The sequence below is a fragment of the Pelophylax lessonae genome, assembly GCF_965119305.1.
Source record: "Pelophylax lessonae genome assembly, chromosome: 2".
NCBI lineage: Eukaryota > Metazoa > Chordata > Amphibia > Anura > Ranidae > Pelophylax > Pelophylax lessonae.
The window spans coordinates 22,735,551-22,755,074 of NC_138769.1; positions in this window are offsets into that span (position 1 = coordinate 22,735,551).

A 19,524-nucleotide genomic window follows, 5' to 3' on the forward strand; every position below is an offset into this window, starting at 1 on the left:
TGGATTAGCGCTGAACACGTGTACTTAATTTCTTTGGTCGACCATGGTGAGGCCTGTTCAGAGTGGAACCTGTCCTCTTAAACTGCTGTATGGTCTTGGCCACCATGCTGTAGCTCAGTTTCAGGGTATTGGCAATCTTCTTATAGTCTAGGCAATCTTTATGTAGAGCAACAATTATTTTTTTCAGATCCTCAGAGAGTTCTTTGCCATGAGGTGCCATGTTGAAATTCCAGTGACCAGTATGAGAGAGTGAGAGCGATAACACCAAATGTAACACACCTGCTCCCCATTCACACCTGAGACCCTGATACTCTAACAAATCACGTGACACTGGGGAGGGAAAAGGCTAATTGGGCTCAATTTGGACATTTTAACTTAAGGGTGTACTCACTTTTTTTGCCAGCGGTTTAGACATTAAAGAGGAAGTAAACCCTCCTCTGACACTTGTACCTATAGGTAAGGTAAGCCTATGATAAGGCTTACCTATAGGTACTGTAAATATCTCCTAAACATGCACCGTTTAGGAGATATTTACCTTAGATGCATCCAGTGACGACACTGGCACATGCGCTCTGAAGGAACGGCCGCTCGTGCCGTTCCTTCAGAACTCTGTGCCGTGACCGTCGGCTCCCGCGCGCATGCGCGGGAGTGACGTCACCGCGGCTCCGGCCAATCAGATGGCCAGAAGCCGCAATCCCGGAAGACCGGCGACTGGACATGTCGCCCGTCATCCAGCTAAGCGGGCGGCACGGCGGGGGCTCGTTCTAAGGTAAGTATTTCATAATGAGCTAGTATGCGATGCATACTAGCTCATTATGTGTTTCTCTTGCAGGGTGAAAAAGAAAAAAAAAAAAAAAAAAGTTTTACAACCTCTTTAATGGCTGTGTGTTGAGTTATTTTGAGGGGACAGCAAATTTACACTGTTATACAAGCTGTACACTCACTACTTTACATTGTAGCAAAGTGTCATTTCTTCAGTGTTATACTGTATATACATCTGTATCTCTCTCTCTATATATATCATGGGTGTCCAACCTTTTGGCTTCTCTGGGCCACATTGAGTGCCAAGAAATTTTCCCGGGCCGCATATAAAATATATACTATAGTTAAGGTATATAAGCAATAAAACGCCGCCGCGACCCCCCCCCCGCACGCTAATTTAACATAACTAGAGGATGATCAAATTAAATGAAATCAGTATACAGAAGTTTACTTCTTCTGAGAGATAATAAAGGAACACTCTAACCACCATGACCACTTCAGTGATTTGTAGTGGTGATGGTGGGAGGAGTCAGAGACATGCTGGGATATTTACAGTTATGTGCTGGGGGATAGTTGCACCCCTAGCACAAGTGACTTAGGCAGCCAGAAAATGTCATGTCCTTATTCATACATGTATGAACAAGGACATGACATATTATGACACAACTAAAAAACATATTGCAACAATTTACAGACGCTAATGCACATACCTTTTTTACTTATTTTGATGACTTCTGGCGGTTACTGCTGGTGGGTAGTGCTGGCGGTTACTGCTGGAGGGTACTGCTGGCGGTTAGTGCTGGCCCATCAATGCAGCCTCACCAGTGTCCATAAATGCAGCCTCACCAGTGTCCATAAATGCAGCCTCACCAGTGTCCATCAATGCAGCCTGATCAGTGCTCATCAGCTCATCCTCATCAGTGCCCATCAGCTCAGCCTCATCAGTGTAGTCTCAACAGTGCCCATCAATGCAGCTTGATCAGTGCCCATAAGTTCAGAATCACCAGTGTCCATAAATGCAGTCTGTTCAGTGCATGGGGATTAGAGAGAGGAGAGCCGCTGGATTACACAGAGTACTGTCTATCATAGGAGCCAGTCCAGGAGGCAGGACGTCACATGACAGCAGCCTCCGGGTAAGCGGGAGATCCCCGCTCTGTGTAATCCGGCGGTGCTCACCTCCCCCCTTCCCCTCCAAAACAGCCCAATGGGTCCAGCGGGACCCATGGTAGGGTTGGCCCTGGGGGCCCCAGCTTGCGGTGCACCTGCCCAGTATCAGCCTGCAAAGCGGGACAAAACTAGGGACATCTGGTCACCCTAGGCTAGTGGCCAGTAGGTCCCACAGGCCATGGTCAGCTTCCAGAAGAAACAGGGCATGGCCAGCGTCCAGCAGGACCCACAAGTCAGTGGCAAGCAAGACCCAAAAGTCCACAGACAGCTCCCAGCTTGACCCACAGCCAGTGGGTCCTGCTGGTCGCTGGCCATGACCTGTGGGTCCTGTTGGTCACCGACCTGTGGGTCCAGCTGGCCGCTAGTCACGGTCTGTGGGTCCAGCTGGCCACTGACTTGTGGGTCGTGCTGGTCACCAACCTGTGGGTCCTGCTGGCCATGGCCTGTGGGTCCTGCTAGCCACTGACCTGTGGGTCTTGCTGGCCACTAATCGGATGGTCCCGCTAGCCGTTGGCCTGTAGGTTCTGCTGGGAGCTGGCTATGGACTGTGGGTCACAGGCCATTGCTAGAAGCCAGCAGGACCCATGGGCCATGGCCTACTGTGGGTCCTGCTGGCCATGGCCTATGGGTCCTGCTGGCCGCTGGCCATGGCCTGTGACCCACAGGCCGTGGCTAGTGGCCAGCTGGACCCACAGGCCAGCGGCCAGCAAGACCCACAGGCCGAGGCTAGCGGCCAGCAGGACCCACAGTGTTGAGGGCTATCTTGAGGTTACTGGGTGGGCACTAGGCCAGGGTAAATGGGGGAGGGAGATAGATGGGATGATCATGTAGGTAGGGGTCAGCTGGGGATGTCAGGGTCTCTGAAATCAGGTATGGCAGCTGCCAGCTCAGTTCCAGGTACTCACACGGCCTCCTCCAGTCCTAGGGGGGGTTGATGCTCCTGTCCTGGGGTCCAGTTGCAGCCAGCCCAGCAGCCCGAGCTAGTCACGTGTCCCGACTCCCTGGCGTGCCCTTCCTCTGCCTTGCCTGCCTCCGAGATTCGGGAGTTGTAGTTTGCTAGCTGCACTGCTCTCCACTCACTGAAAGCTTAAGCGCGCATGGACGGACTACAACTCCCAGAATTCAATAGGCGGCCGCCGCGGCCCTGGCCTGACTTCCTCCTTCCATTAAAAAAAATATAACGGCAGCGGGCGGCGGGCCGCATGCGGGCCGCAGGTTGGACATGACTGATATATATACAGGGCTTTTTTTCAGCGGGAACGCGGGGGAACGCAGTTCCAGCACCTCCAGTCTGAATGTATGCAATGGCAAAGGGGTGCTGGGGTCAGAGAGGTGAGCTGAAGGGCCTATTGATGCTGGCTGCTGGGGGATCTATTGTTGTTGGGGTGAATCTATTGTTGCTGGAGGGCATTTTGTTGTGGGTGGGGCTATTGTTGCAGTGGAGGATTTATTGTTGCTTGGGGAACTATTGTTGCTGGGGGGCTATTGTCGTTGAGGAGGGTCTATTGTTGCAGGGGAAGATTTATTAGGGGGGGCAATTGTTGCAGAGGAAGATTTATTGTTGCTGAGGGGATCTATTGTTGGGGGGGGGGGTCTATTGTTGCTGATTCCAGGGGATCTATTGTACTGCTTATCTAGTTATCATTAACAAATTCCATAGAAATTACCTAGAACCACAACATGATACTTGGTTCTGTATTCTCTAAAAGGGGGGTACTGGTGGGTGGTAGAGGGTGGAACCAAAGGACAGCGCTCGGAGGTGGGTAGGGGGTGGAGACAAGGGGTGACTCAGAAGAGGGGAGTACCTGCACCTATTCTCTGAGAAAAAAAGCCCTATATATATATATATGTATATCTCTTCTGCTGCTGTACAGGGGTCACAGAAAGCCAACATACAGACTAAGCTACTTGCACTGGCTGCATTTAAAACAGATTCCATGATTTTGCTTATTCTATTTATTTCATATCTGCTTCTCTTTTGGTTTTATTCTGTGATCGTCTTTATGAAAATGAAGCCGCCCTCCCTCCCCCCCTCCCTGTGTCAGGTCTGGCGTATACAATCATCCCCGGCGGTGAAGAGGTTAATCGTCTCTCTGCAGAGTTCGAATTGTCGCTGTGATTTCCCCCGCAAAACTTTTTTTTTCCCCGTGACAGGCGACAGCTCAGCCGTGTCATTCCTCGCCGTCTCGCCGCGGCTGATGTTTTCTCTGTTTTGTTTTGCCGTCGCCACAAATGAGCTGCTCCAAATTGGATAAAAACGAGTTGCGCGGTAATTGATGCTATCCCATTGCAGTTTTATTAATTTGCCGGCTCCGCTGTGAGCGAAATACGTTAACTGGCACCAAAGGCTCGTCCCTGGCAGAGGCGATTGCACGCTTAGGTGACTGCGCTTGTCCCCCCGGGGGGGAAACGCTCGCATCTGAAAGCGGCAATTACAAAGCCGCGCCGCTCGCGTCTATCGAATCGGGGCGATATGCAATTGTAATAATTCCTGTGATTGGAACGGCTGCCAGACTTTGCGGAATGGAAGGCCCGAGCTGCCAACTTATCCAGCTGGGAAAGCCGCCGAGCGGCGGAGGGGTTCTCCGGGAAAATTAAGTGACGGCACTGGGTGATGTGGGCGGAGCTTAGGTCTTTTTTTTTTTTTTTTTTTTTTTTTTTTTTTTAGCCTACAGCACCTGGTATTCTTAGGCGGTCTCCCATCCAGGTACTAACCAGGCCCGACCCTGCTTAGCTTCCGAGGTCAGACGAGATCGGGCGTGTTCAGGGTGATGTGGCCGTAGGCAGAGCTTAGGTCTTTGGTCACATGGTCAGAGCTATATGTGATAAAGTGCTGGTGACTGGAGGCCATCCAGGTGTAAGGCTGCAACCACATTTTTTTTGCACGCTTGTGCGGTTTTTTTGTGCCACATGCATAGGGCAGCTCGTTGATTTTATTGGGGTCTCTTACACGCAGCGAAGTAGCTCAGGCTAGTAGCTTTTTGAGCATCAAGCTTTGTGCGATATTTAACCGCATGACACGCCGTTTTGCGACGGGGTGCCATTAATAATGAATGGCAACTGTGGGGCTCATCTAGGGTCCTTCTTGCACATGTCCTGGGCTATCCCGAATATTGCGACATTCTGGTTGGATGTATTTGAGGTCATTATCCTGTTATGGACCGCCCCATGCAGATATACTGCGGCAAGGAGGCCCTCCTGCGTGAAATCACGTACCTGTACATGATTTAGTTCGCTGGGTCTGGGGCGTGTGCGCACGCCTCTGGCGACCCGCTGTGATTGGACACAGCAGGAGCCAATTAGCGGATGCGATGTCTGGCAAGACACGCCGATTGTTCTCAGTAGAGGCAGAACAGCGGTCTGTTTATGTAAGGCAGATCACCGTTCTGTCAGCTTTATTTTGGTGGTATTTGATCACCTGTGCGATTTTTATTTTATGCGCTAAAAACAAAAAAAGAGCGACAATTCTGAAAAAAAAAAACAATATTTTTCACTTTTTGCTTTATGGCATTCCCAATAAAAAATGTAAAATCACATTTTTTCATCATTTTAGGCCAATTTGTATTCTGCTACAAATTTTTGGCTTACTACCCTACCCTGTCTGTATACTACCTTACCTAGTCTGTATACTACCCTACCCTGTCCATATACTACCTTACCTAGTCTGTATACTACCCTACCCTGTCTGTATACTACTCTAACCTGTCTGTATACTACCCTAACCTGTCTGTATACTACCCTAACCTGTCCATATACTACCCTACCAAATCCGTATACTACCCTATCCTGTCTGTATACTACCCTAGCCTGTCCATATACTACCCTTGCCTGTCCGTATACTACCCTAGCCTGTCTATATAATACTCTAGCCTGTCCGTATACTACCCTAGCCTGTCTATAAACTACCCTAGCCTGTCTATATACTACCCTAGCCTGTCCGTATACTACCCTAGCCTGTCTATATACTACCCTAGCCTGTCTATATACTACCCTAGCCTGTCTATATATTACTCTAACCTGTCTGTATACTACCCTAACCTGTCCATATACTACCCTATCCTGTCCATATACTACCCTATCAAGTCCGTATACTACCCTATCCTGTCTATATACTACCCTAGCCTGTCCATATACTATACTAGCCTGTCTGTATACTACCCTATCCTGTCTATATACTATCCTAGCCTGTCCGTATACTACCCTAGCCTGTCTATATACTACCCTAGCCTGTCTATATACTACCCTATCCTGTCTATATACTACCCTAGCCTGTCCATATACTACCCTAGCCTGTCTATACACTACCCGATCTTGTCATGATACTACCCTAGCCTGTCCATATACTACACTAGCCTATCCGTATACTACCTTAGCCTGTCCGTATACTACCTTAGCCTGTCCATATACTACCCTTCCTGTCTATATACTACCCTATCCTGTCTATATACTACCCTAGGCTGTCCGTATACTACCCTAGCCTGTCCATATACTACCCTAGCCTATCCCTATACTACCCTAGCCTGTCCATATACTACCCTAGCCTATCCCTATACTACCCTAGCCTGTCCCTATACTACCCTAGCCTGTCCCTATACTACCCTAGCCTGTCCGAATACTACCCTAGCCTGTCCGTATACTACCCTAGTCTGTCCGTATACTACCCTAGCCTGTCCGTGTACCTGTGAACAGTGTTCCCTTTAAGGTGCGCGCGTGCGCGGTCGCGCAGTGGAAATTACGTCCCGCGCAAGCACCTAGTTAGACGGCGCAGCCGCAGACGGAGCGGCCAGGGAGCAGAGCGTGCACCCCGAGAGCACGCCCATCGTGTGACAATAGCGAATGAAAATTCGCTATTGTCATACGGATCCTCCTCCTGGCCAATCAGGGAGCGGGTCCTCCCGCTTCCTGATTGGCCGAAAGGCCAACTTCATGCCATTGGCCGAGGAGGAGGCGCCGGGACTCGGGAGGATGGAGACGCGGGAAGCTGGAAGCCGGGGACTGAAGACAGAGTGCCGTGACCGTCCGTGAGGTAAGTGCACGGGGTCGCGGGGGGGCATTGCTGTGGCACTCTGCAGTTTATTGGGGGCATTGCTGTGGCACTCTGCATTTTATTGGGGGCATTGCTGTGGCACTCTGCATTTTATTGGGGGCATTGCTGTGGCACTCTGCATTTTATTGGGGGCATTGCTGTGGCACTCTGCATTTTATTGGGGGCATTGCTGTGGCACTCTGCATTTTATTGGGGGCATTGCTGTGGCACTCTGCATTTTATTGGGGGCATTGCTGTGGCACTCTGCATTTTATTGGGGGCATTGCTGTGGCACTCTGCATTTTATTGGGGGCATTGCTGTGGCACTCTGCATTTTATTGGGGGCATTGCTGTGGCACTCTGCATTTTATTGGGGGCATTGCTGTGGCACTCTGCATTTTATTGGGGGCAATGCTGTGGCACTCTGCATTTTATTGGGGGCAATGCTGTGGCACTCTGCATTTTATTGGGGGCAATGCTGTGGCACTCTGCATTTTATTGGGGGCAATGCTGTGGCACTCTGCAGTTTATTGGGGGCAATGCTGTGGCACTCTGCAGTTTATTGGGGGCAATGCTGTGGCACTCTGCAGTTTATTGGGGGCAATGCTGTGGCACTCTGCAGTTTATTGGGGGCAATGCTGTGGCACTCTGCAGTTTATTGGGGGCATTGCTGTGGCACTCTGCAATTTATTGGGGGCATTGCTGTGGCACTCTGCAATTTATTGGGGGCAATGCTGTGGCACTCTGCAATTTATTGGGGGCAATGCTGTGGCACTCTGCAATTTATTGGGGGCATTGCTGTGGCACTCTGCATTTTATTGGGGGCATTGCTGTGGCACTCTGCATTTTATTGGGGGCATTGCTGTGGCACTCTGCATTTTATTGGGGGCAATGCTGTGGCACTCTGCATTTTATTGGGGGCAATGCTGTGGCACTCTGCAGTTTATTGGGGGCAATGCTGTGGCACTCTGCAGTTTATTGGGGGCAATGCTGTGGCACTCTGCAGTTTATTGGGGGCAATGCTGTGGCACTCTGCAGTTTATTGGGGGCAATGCTGTGGCACTCTGCAGTTTATTGGGGGCAATGCTGTGGCACTCTGCAGTTTATTGGGGGCAATGCTGTGGCACTCTGCAGTTTATTGGGGGCAATGCTGTGGCACTCTGCAGTTTATTGGGGGCAATGCTGTGGCACTCTGCAGTTTATTGGGGGCAATGCTGTGGCACTCTGCAGTTTATTGGGGGCAATGCTGTGGCACTCTGCAGTTTATTGGGGGCATTGCTGTGGCACTCTGCAGTTTATTGGGGGCAATGCTGTGGCACTCTGCAATGTATTGGGGGCATTGCTGTGGCACTCTGCAATGTATTGGGGGCATTGCTGTGGCACTCTGCAATGTATTGGGGGCATTGCTGTGGCACTCTGCAATGTATTGGGGGCATTGCTGTGGCACTCTGCAGTTTATTGGGGGCATTGCTGTGGCACTCTGCAATGTATTGGGGGCATTGCTGTGGCACTCTGCAATGTATTGGGGGCATTGCTGTGACACTCTGCAATGTATTGGGGGCATTGCTGTGACACTCTGCAATGTATTGGGGGCATTGCTGTGACACTCTGCAATTTATTGGGGGCATTGCTGTGGCACTCTGCAGTTTATTGGGGGCATTGCTGTGGCACTCTGCAGTTGATTGGGGCAAGCTGGTCACTCTGCATTGACGTCCCCCCCCCCCCCCCCCCATTGCTCAATCTAAAGGTTTGCGCTCAGAAATTTTTTTATTTGCTCAGCTCAGTAAAAAATTAGAGGGAACATTGCCTGTGAACCACAGCTGGTGTGAGGAAGCGAGCCGATGCCTCCACTATTTGTCTTTAGTCTGGGTCCAGAGTCGCAGGTGTCGGCCTGCAGACCATGGCTGAAGAGAGGCGCCGCAAAAGGAGTCAGGGGCAGAGTCAGGGGGGCGGCAAAATGAGTTGGGTGACACAAGAGGGTGTAAAAAATCCTTGCACCAGCTCTGTGCCAATGACATCATCAGCTGCATATATAGTAAATATCTCCTAAAGGGTGCAAGTTTAGGAGATATTTATAGTACCTATAGTTGAGCTTTATACTAGGCTTACCTATAGGTATAAATCAAAGATTAAAGTTTACAACCACTTTAGGTTGACCTCCTCCACTCCACTTGCGGTGTCCCCCTGGGAAAGGATGGTAGATGGCAGGGACATGCAGTCAGGGGAGGCCATGACCCAATAAAAAAAAAAACGATCAGGCTTTGAGGGTCGTAGCTTGGCGACCTGGGCTTGGAGCTCCTAGCACCTATGGTTCCAGAGATACGGGGCTCCTTGCACAGCCTGTCAGAAACTACATAAAGTGCGACCAATTTAAATACAAGCTGGCACACGCTGTTTGCAGCAGACTGAGAGGATGACATCTCAATTGACAGCTTGAAGCCTTGGACCAATGGTAAAGCACCATTAGTCCAAGCCATTCCAATAAAAATGCTGCAGTGGAGGCTAAAAGACAAATGCTCACTTCCAGCCCAACCCTCTTAACTACAAGGAATAAACATGGGTTTATAGGTATATGGTCTACCCATAATCCCATGTTTCCCTATCCTTCATTGACAGATGCAGCTCCATATTCTTCTTAACCATTGGGATATGCTGCCCCCTACAGGAGTAGGACACTAGGCAGAAAAAAAACTTTACCACGCCTATGGGCAGTCCCTGAAGGCATACACCCACTCACTTTGCTATAGGAATCAGTTTGTTTCTGCCTAGTTTAGGAGTAGGACCTGGGACGTCGGTCTTAGCTTGTTTTTTTATTTTAAAGGGAACCTTTGTTAAAATTTAAATTTTTCACCTAGTTATGTTCCTGAGAGAACTGCAATCAACAGCCAGACTGGGTTTCGGACTGGATATCCTAGATCCATAAGGTCTCCCAGTCTGGAGAGTGAGCGTGTGGAGCCCCGCTCTAGGCCTCACCATGACAGATCCCCAATGGACGGGGGCAGGCCCACGAGTGAAACACCTCGCCAGGACGCACGCGACCTGGTTCGGCCTGAGTCGCAGCATGCCCCTTGGCCGTCAGCACCCCCTACCCGAGTGGAGAGGTAGTCTGTCTGGAGTGGCGCCCACCGGATTGTCGTTGGTATGGTGAGTAGTGTCTCCCTATAGCCCTTGCGGTCTTGGGGTGGATGTGGGCCCCTCCTTGGGGTGGTCAGACCCCCGGGTTCCGTTCCATTTCCCCCAGCCCCTCTAACAGTCATGGTGGTCTTTTGGCCCCAACCTACCCCCACGCCCCCCCATCCAGGGTTAGGTAGGAGCTGGCTTTGCCACTTGTAAGTAAGGGGGGGGAGGATGCGGTTGCTGCTGACCGGGCTGTCCGGATCGCCCACGGGGGTCTTTGAGCAAGTTCCTGGCCCCCTGGGGGTTAGTGACTGAGGCAGGGATGTCCTTTGGGCTCCCTGCAGTGGTTATAGGCTTGGGGAAAGCGGATGTCTCTTCATCCGCAGGTCTGCACCTCACGTGGCCCAAAAATGTAGTCCCCGGCTTTGCAGCCTACTCGCGGCTCTCTAGGTACTGACGAAGCTGACCGAGCCGACTGAGTGCCTTACCAAGTTGACTGAGCTGACCGAGATGAGCGGACGGTACTGCCGACGGATGCGCTCCTCACACGGCCGGATCAGGCCGAAAATTGAGGCTGGGGCTTTGCAGACTATTTGCGACTGTCCAGGTACCTGGCCAAGCCATCCGAGGGGCTGACTAAGCTCTCCGAGTGCCTGACCCAGCTGATCAGCGGATGCCGACGGATCGCCTCACGCAGCCGGATCGGGTCAAAAATTGAAACCACGGCTTGCGGGCCTACTCGCGGCTGACGGAGTTGGCTGTCTGAATGACTGACCAACCTGTCCGGGTGACTGACCAGGCTGTCCGAGCTCCTAACCGTGCTGCCCGAGCTGCTGATCAAGCTGACAGAGCTGACAGCGGATTCGCGTCCGGATCCGGCCCCAAATTTAGGCCGCGGCTGTGCGGCCTACTCGCGGCTGACTGTCCGAGCTGCTGACCGACCTGACCGAGGCTGTTGACCAGGCTGTTTGAGCGGCTGACCAGGGTGATAGAGCAGCAGATGGGGTCTGACCTTCCCCCCCTCAGGGGCGTGGACATATGGACTGCCTGACGCCCCCCCTTGAATCGGGGGCGCCGTGGAGGCATTGCTGTTTGGGGGTACTCTACTGGGTCTGCGTCCATGCACTTTGGGTGCTCTGTGGTGAGGATGATTCCTTTTTTAGTGCACATGCGCATGCAAGGGCGCTGAAGGATGCACTAATTGTATTGGTGCAGCAAATTTTAACATGGGAGGCGCCGGTCCCCTCGGGGCCAGCAGATCCCCTAAAAGCAGCAAAGGTACTCCCTTTTCCCACCTACTGTGACAAATTGTGGAGTCAGTGGAGTTGTTCTAAACGCAATAATGGTAACCATGCATGGTGTGTCTAAAAAGCTGGTCTGCGGACCAGGCTTCTAAAAAAGCTCTATCAGATCTCTCCTTTACGGGTGGACCGCCTATTTGGGTCTTTGTTGGATGAACTGATCAAAGGACTCACAGGTGGGATGAGTACTCTTCTTCTTCGATCTGCTAAGGGCAAGTCACCGCGTAATAGACGGGGCCCTTATTTTTCAGCACACAGGTTGCCCCTTCGTGCCTTTGGCATGCAGGAGAAAGGACCCAAGCCATTTAGGTCATCTGGGGATTCCAAAAAGACGTGGTCGGGTAAGCCGAGAACAGGCCCCTCCAGGTCTGAGAACAGATCAGATTAAAGGATCTACGAGAGGTGGTACATGATCTGCTGTTGCAAAGGGTGATTATGCTGGTTCCCTCTCGGGAACGCTTTCAAGGGTTTTATTCAAACCTGTTTACTGTTCCCAGGAAAGAAGGAAAAGTGCGTCCAATTCTGAACCTCAAGGCTCTGAATCGCTTCGTACGGGTACAGGGGTTTTGAATGGAGTCAATTCGCACGGTAGTGGCGTTCCTACACCAAGGGGACTTTTTGGCCTCTATCAATATCGAGGACACATATCTGCACATCCCTACACATATCTGCACATCCCTATTCACGCTGGACACCAGCGTTTTCTTTGCTTCACTGTAGGAAAGGAATATTATCAATTTGTGGCGTTACCCTTTGGTCTCGCCTCCGCCCCCAGGGTCTTCACCAACATGTTGGCTCCGGTATTGGCATTACTGTGACAGCGGGGGATTGCGGTACTAGGGTACCTGGACGATCTCCTCTTAAGAGCACACTCCCACTCAGTTCTGGTGGGCGATCTGTCAATCACTGTATGGACTCTACAAGAGTTTGGTTGAACCATCAATTTCAGAAAATCTGCTCTGGTCCCAGCCTCCAAAATGGTTTATCTGGGACTGACTTTGGACTCAGCCTCTGCGAGGGTGTTTCTTCCACCGGAAAAGCTGAAAAAGTTGCAGAGGGCGATTTGGTTGTTGTTATCCAGCACTCTGCTCTCATTGCGGACCTGGATGCGAGCTCTAGGCCTGATGGTGTCTACCTTCGGGGCTGTTCCGTTTGCTTAGTTCCACATAAGACCTCTGCAAAGGGGTATTCTTGTCAAGTGGAACAAGGATCCAAAATCTTTGGACAATCTGATTTGGTTGAGTCAAAATGCAAGAAGTGCTCTTCTGTGGTGGCTCCGTTCCTTGGCCCTCCCTTGGGTCCTTGGTCCATTGTATTGGACCATGGTAACTACAGGTGCCAGCCTGTCCGGCGGGGGGAGGGGGGGATGGGAGAGTGTTTGGAAAGCTGCACGTCCAGGGGACATGGAGTCCAGACTTCCGATCAATATTTTGCAACTCAGAGCGATAAAGCTTTGCTTGAGTCACTGGACAAATCGTCTGCAGGGTTGTCCAGTTTGGATTCAATCAGACAATGTCACAGCCGTGGTTTATGTCAATCATCAATGAGGCATCAAGAGTGTCCTGGCAGCCTGGGAGGTGGCCGAGATCTTAATATTGGAAGAAAATTTTGTTCCAGCCCTCTCTGCTGTGCATATACCTGGAGTGGAGAACTGGCAGGCAGATTACGTGAGTCGCTAGGTGTTGGACCAAGGGGAATGGTCCCTGCATCCGGAGGTGTTTCACCTGTTGTGTGTCCAGTGGGGGACACCCAATGTAGACCTGTTAGTTTCTCGGCTCAACCAGAAGGTACAGAGGTTTGTAGCCAGGTCTCAGGATACTGTGGCCAACGCCACAGATGCACTGGTGGCTCCTTTGGGTCAGTATTAGCTGATCTATGCATTTCCTCCACTGAATCTTCTGCCGAGACTTCTGCGCAGAATAGAGGTGGAAGGGTCTCTGGTCATTCTGGTGGCCCCAGACTGGCCTCGCTGGTCTTGGTACGCAGAATGATATTGTTGGTCGCTGATGCTCCTTGGAGACTTCCTCTCAGGGAAGATCCTTTGTCTCAAGGACCGATCTTCCATCCTGCTTTACAGTCGACTGGCTGTTGAAAGCCAGGTATTGAAGGATAGGGGTCTTTCCGACTCAGTGATTCCCACACTGTTAAAGGCTAGAAAATTTACCTCCAGGAAGATTTATCAGCGTACGTGGAAATTGTACATCCCATGGTGTGAATCGATTAAGGTGCATCCACGTTCCTTTTCTTTGGCTAGGATATTGGCTTTCCTCCAAAGAGGGGTTGAGCAGCGGTTGGCCTTGGGTACTATCAAAAACCAGGTGTCGGCTTTGGCAGTGTTTTTTCAGCGCCCTTTAGCTACGCATTCTTTGATTCGCACTTTTATCCAGGGAGTTCGTCATGTGGCTCCTCTGATACGGTCCCCGTTACCTCCGTGGGATCCTGACTAGGTATTGTCTGTTCTTCAAAAACCTCCCTTTGAAAACTTAGGGAGATTCCTCTGCTTACACTGGGTAGCCTTTTTGGTGGCTATTACCTCTGCCTGCAGAGAGTCTGAATTGGTGACGGTGTCCTGCCGTTGCCAATATGAGAGATGGATATGAGAGAAGTGGTAGAACTTCTCTCATATCCATCAGATCTTCTCCCCTTTTGTTATTTTTTATCATCTGATGTGTGGTTTACCATATCGGGGGAGTGCAAGTCTTTTACCATATTATCAAGACTGACTGTCTGGCTGGTGTTAATTGGAAGATTTGGGAGTTCCTGTGATCCCGATTTTAGCTTGTTTGACCCACTGGTAGTACAGGGTTCTATTTATGAGGTGAGCGCATCTGAGTGCCTTTGGTGAAGGGATTGTCACTTTGAGTGGATTTCTTCCAGCACCCTGTGTGAACTATAGCTATCACCAACTGAGCTTTGATTAAGACGCTTGGGGCTCAACACCTATATATGGACTCTTTTGTCTCATTTATTTATTTATTTATTATTTGCGCTGCACTTTATGTTTGTGAATAAACTTCAGAGAAAATAATTTTATGGTAAGTCAAAGAGATCTTGCGCTCCTCCACCTTCCTTTTGAGGATGCCCCACAGATGTTCAATAGGGTTTAGGTCTGGAGACATGCTTGGCCAGTTTATCACCTTTACCCTCAGCTTCTTTAGCAAGGAAGTGGTAGTATTGGAGGTGTGTCTGGAATCGTTATCATGTTGGAATACTGCCGTGCAGCCCAGTCTCCGAAGGGAGTGGATCATGCTCTGCTTCAGTATGTCCAGTGGCGGAGCTAGACTTTTAAAACAGGGGTGGCAAAGGGGTGGCAAGGTATTATTTTGGGGGTGTCAATATACAAAGTGTTCAATGTTTTATAGCAGAAAGTAAAAAAGGAGGTGATCAAATAAAACCAAAAGAAATCTCTATTTGTGGGAAAAAAAAATACATCAGTTGTATTTGGGTCGCACAACCTCACAATTGTCAGTTAAAGCAATGCAGTGCCGTATCGCAGAAAATGGTCTGGTCATTAAAGGGGAGCTGAAGAAGCTAAAGGGTCAGTTTTTTTCAGATAATTTTGCCCATTTAAGACTTTTTTCTGAGCGGTCAGGGGATGGTAAAAACAGGCAACTCGAAGTCTAGATCACAACTGGAACCCCTCTACATGTGCCACAGCAGCAATGGTTTATGTTAAACCTATGTGAAATTTGGCTATCCAGGTCAATGGGGCCATGCCACAACCATAAGCCAAACACTTGGCTTGCTGTTGTGGCTTATTAGCCCCATAAAAAATCTGCCACTCTGCTAAATAAAAAAAAAAAAGCAGGATTTAGGAGAATTATTATAAATAATTTTGCCCCCTTTAATAAATCATCGTAATGCCACCCATATTCCTGTCCTTTTAACCACTTAAGCCCCGGAGGATTTTCCTGCTAAAAGACCAGGGGGTATTTTGCGATTCGGCACTGCGTGACTTTAACGGACAATTGCGCGGTCGTGCGACGCTGTACCTAAACGAATTTGACGTCCTTTTTTTCCCACAAACAGAGCTTTCTTTTGGTGGTATTTGATCACCTGTGCGATTTTTTGATCACGCGCTATAAACAAAAAAAGAGCGACAATTTTGCAAAAATAGCAATATTTTTCACATTTTTTATATGAAATTCCCCCAAAAAAAATGTAAAAATCAAAATTTTTTAACATTTTTGGCCAATTTGTTTTATCCTACCTATGTTTGGTAAAAAAAATCGCAAAAAGCGTATTTTGATTGGTTTGCGCAAAAGTTATCGCGTTTACTAACAAAGGGAAAGATTTTTGTCATTTTTGTTGTTTTTTTTTTTAACGCGTAATGGCGGCGATCTGCGATTTTTTTTGCGGTACTGCGACATTGCGGCGGACAGATCGGACCCTTGACTGACATTTGTGACACTTTTGGGGTTACCAGTGACATTTCTACAGTAATCAGTGCTATACATATGCACTGTTACTGTAAAAATACACTGGCAGTGAAGGGGTTAACTTTATTTGGGAGGGAGGGGCTGTGTGTGTCCCTAGGGGCGTGATTCTTACTGTGATTGGCTGTGGCTCTAGCTGTAAGGACACTGATCAACGGATCTACATACTAGATCCGTGTAATCAGTGTCTTTACAGCGATGAGAATGACAGGCAGCTTGTTTACACAAGCTGCCTGACATTCTCCCTCTTCCCCCGACGATCGCCGAGTGGCCGGCGGACATCGGGTCCGCTGGTCACACGCGCGGGGGGGTGCGTGACCGCGCGGGAGCGGGAGCGCGCCTCCGCGGGCGCGCGCTCGCTCCCCAGACCCTCCCAGGCTAGTGACGTTAATTAACGTCACTCTGCCTGGCAGGGGCTGACCGCCGCAGTAAATCTACTTGCGGCGGTCGGCAAGCAGTTAAACAGGGTGACTGACAGTAAGCTGACACTAATGCTGCACAGGTGTTAGGGTACTTTCACCCTGGTAAAAGGGCAAGAATATGGGTGACATTACAATGACTTATTAAAGGGGGAAACATTTTTGGTAAGGAGCATAGACTGTACAGGAACAGGCGCTTCTACTACTTGGGCAAAACCGTCCCTCACCTCAGTCACTGCAGGCTGCCCAGGAACTCCTTCCAGAGCTGATCCATCCCACACCAAGACAGGAAGTCCGCGGGAATCAGGATGAAGATTTAAGGCATGTGATTGACAGAGAGCACTTCTGATGCACCCATTGGCTGTGTAAGTAGCAGGAGGCGGTGCAGCCTGCAAGATTTAGGCTGCACCGACTCCTGCTGCCTCCCCAACCAATGGGTATTTGAGGTTCTCTCCTTAGTCCCTCCCTCATGACATCACCCAGAAGTGGGAGGACACAAAGTAAGATACAGGATGATTGTCCGGTCTTCCTGTCTTGGTATGGGATGGGGATCGGCGCTCCCCTGTGATTACTCCGCTCCTCCTCCCTCCCTCTGCCTACCAGCTCTCCATCCGCCTCCCTCCGCAGCTCCTGTACGGTGATCCCCTGTGATTCTTCCACTGCCATGCACCCGCCCAGGATCAGGGTGGCAACAGGGGTGGCAAGGACTTAGTCTGGGGTGGCAATTGCCACCCCAGCTAACCCTCTGGCTCCGCCCCTGAGTATGTCTCAGTACATGTTGGCATTCATGGTTCCCTCAATGAACTGTAGCTCCCCATTGCCAGCACCATTAATGCAGCCCCAGACAATGACACTCCCAGCACCATGCTTGACTGTAGGAAGACACACTTGTCTTTGTACTCCTCACATGGTTTCCACCACACACGTTTGACACCATCTGAACCAAATTAGTTTATCTTGGTCTCATCAGACCACAGGACATGGTTCCAGTAATCCATGTCCTTAGTCTGCTTGTCTTCAGCAAACTGTTTGCAGGCTTTCTTGTCCATCATCTTTAGAAGAGGCTTCCTTCTGGGACGACAGCCATGCAGACCAACTTGATTCAGTTTGCGGCGTATGGTCTGAGCACTGACAGGCTGACCCCCCCCCCCCCCCACCTCTTCAACCTCAGGCGGTGTTTTTTCATCCGATCTCCCATAGAAGAGAGTGGGGATCTGACAGCTTCGTCTCTGCAAAGTAAGCAGAGCTGTCATCTGCCTGCTCAGCGGGGATCGGCAGATCGATCCCCACTGAGCAAAACAGACTCTGCCGAGCGCACCGCTCATCTGAAAGAGGCCTTAATAATGAACTGGGCTGCTGGACAACAGGTGTCTATCTGATGAGAGGTAATGGACAAGACATAAGGCTAAATACGGCAGCTGTAGCACGAAATAGCAGGTGCCAGGACTAGGTCATCCAGCGCCCAGGGCAAAGATGCTAAACTGCACCCCCCTCCTCCGTTTATGATGTGCAAGCTTAGAGGATCCTACACCCAGTAAACCATTGAGCCCAGGGCAACCGCCCCCTCCCATCCACCCCTTGTCCCGGCCCTGAGCGGCAGTGGAAAATCAGTATGTCAATGCAGCAGTTTTAATCATAGACCGGAGTGTCATAAACTCATCATATGTAGTAACTGTTGGCAATAATTCAGACTCGCATGGTCCTAGGCATCAAAGATCCTTCAGATATCTGGGAGTACTCAATGAGACACAGCAGGTACGATGTCACAGAATGATCCCTTTATTCAAACAGTAACGAACGTTTTATAGAGAGAGTTAAAGGGGAAGTCCCTTTCCAGTAGCAGTTTACCATTACGTGCTTCAAGTCACGTACTTACGCAAGTTAATTAAAATAAGGAATAGTTATAATTGGCATTACATCAGACTTCTAAGGGTTAAGATAAGGCATAATTAGTTACTTCAAACAGACTTGCTCTAAGGGTCAGTTTGACCACAAAGCGTAACGTCCTGGAAGCTTTCAAGGACATTTACTTAGATAGGCTTTTTAATTAAGCTGAGTCTAGGGTTTTAGTAAAAAGATGGAGTTAAAAGAACAAAATGGAGGATAAATATTCCTTCAGTAACAGCATAAGTGGCCAGTGAGCAGTATATATCGGTCAGAGCAGTAGGGACAAAGAGAGCAGCAGATAAACGGCGAGGGAGGATCTGTGTCAGAGCAATTGAATAGTTGTAGCTGGGTACGGCACTGATAGGCAAAATACAGAGAATTCAGCAGGATGACCACTCAGATTGATAGGCTGAAGTCCGTAGTGTATCAGTCTGGATTCAAAGTCTACACTCCATCATAAACCCACCAGTCCGAGTGTAAAGAGCCAATCCTATAGCTCCGTCTGAGTGGGAACAGTCACAGCCAAATCAAACCTGGTTCCTGGTCCCTGGTGTATCAGAGTCTCCTTCTTTCATATGCCTCCAGTATGCCTCCTTGCCATCTCCATCAGAATATATCAGGAATGCACACCCACAATGCCTTAAACCGGGTGTGTAGTCACCAGTCTACATTGCATCTCCTACTGCTCCTATCGTGGCTGCTCCTGTGACACGCTCCCAAATTGGTGAAAATAATGACCCGCGTGATCAATGTCACCTGGAGCAGTAGAGCAAAGCGTCTACATGTTTCGCTGATAGACCAGCTTCTTCAGGACAATGTATGCATAATGGCAATGTATAGTTGGGTTCTGTCCTCTTGTATTCAACTGTTACTTGGATATAACATTGCACTCTGAGTTTCTGAGTATAATTATGCTGTATTGTCTTGTTTGTTCAATAAGGAACTCCTGATTTGTAAAAAAAAAAAAAAAAAAGAAAAAAAAAAAAAGGGAGCGTAACAGGCGAATGCATTTCATCTAATAATTTTTTTGAATCAGTAGACCCCTTAGTATGCTAAAGCATTGTGTCATATAAAGAAACGGGTGCCATGTGGTTTTCCACTTTTTTTAATCCTTTGCAACATCCCTGATGCAGCCACATTGCAACCACTTCTCGCCTACTTTCAGACCAGCACGGCATTTCTCAGAGCGTGTTTTTACGATGGTGACAATGGTGGACCATGCCTGTGTAATGTTTGTTAAATTGGCCACTTGTAGTCACCACTAGAAGCTCATGTGACAGGGGAATCTCAGATCCCTCCAGGTATTGCTCATGTGTAGGATGGAGAAAATGTGACGTTGTCCATGGTGCTGAACTGACATGGAATGCCGAAGAGGAAAATCCACCAAGATCCAACAGCTCGGACCTCTG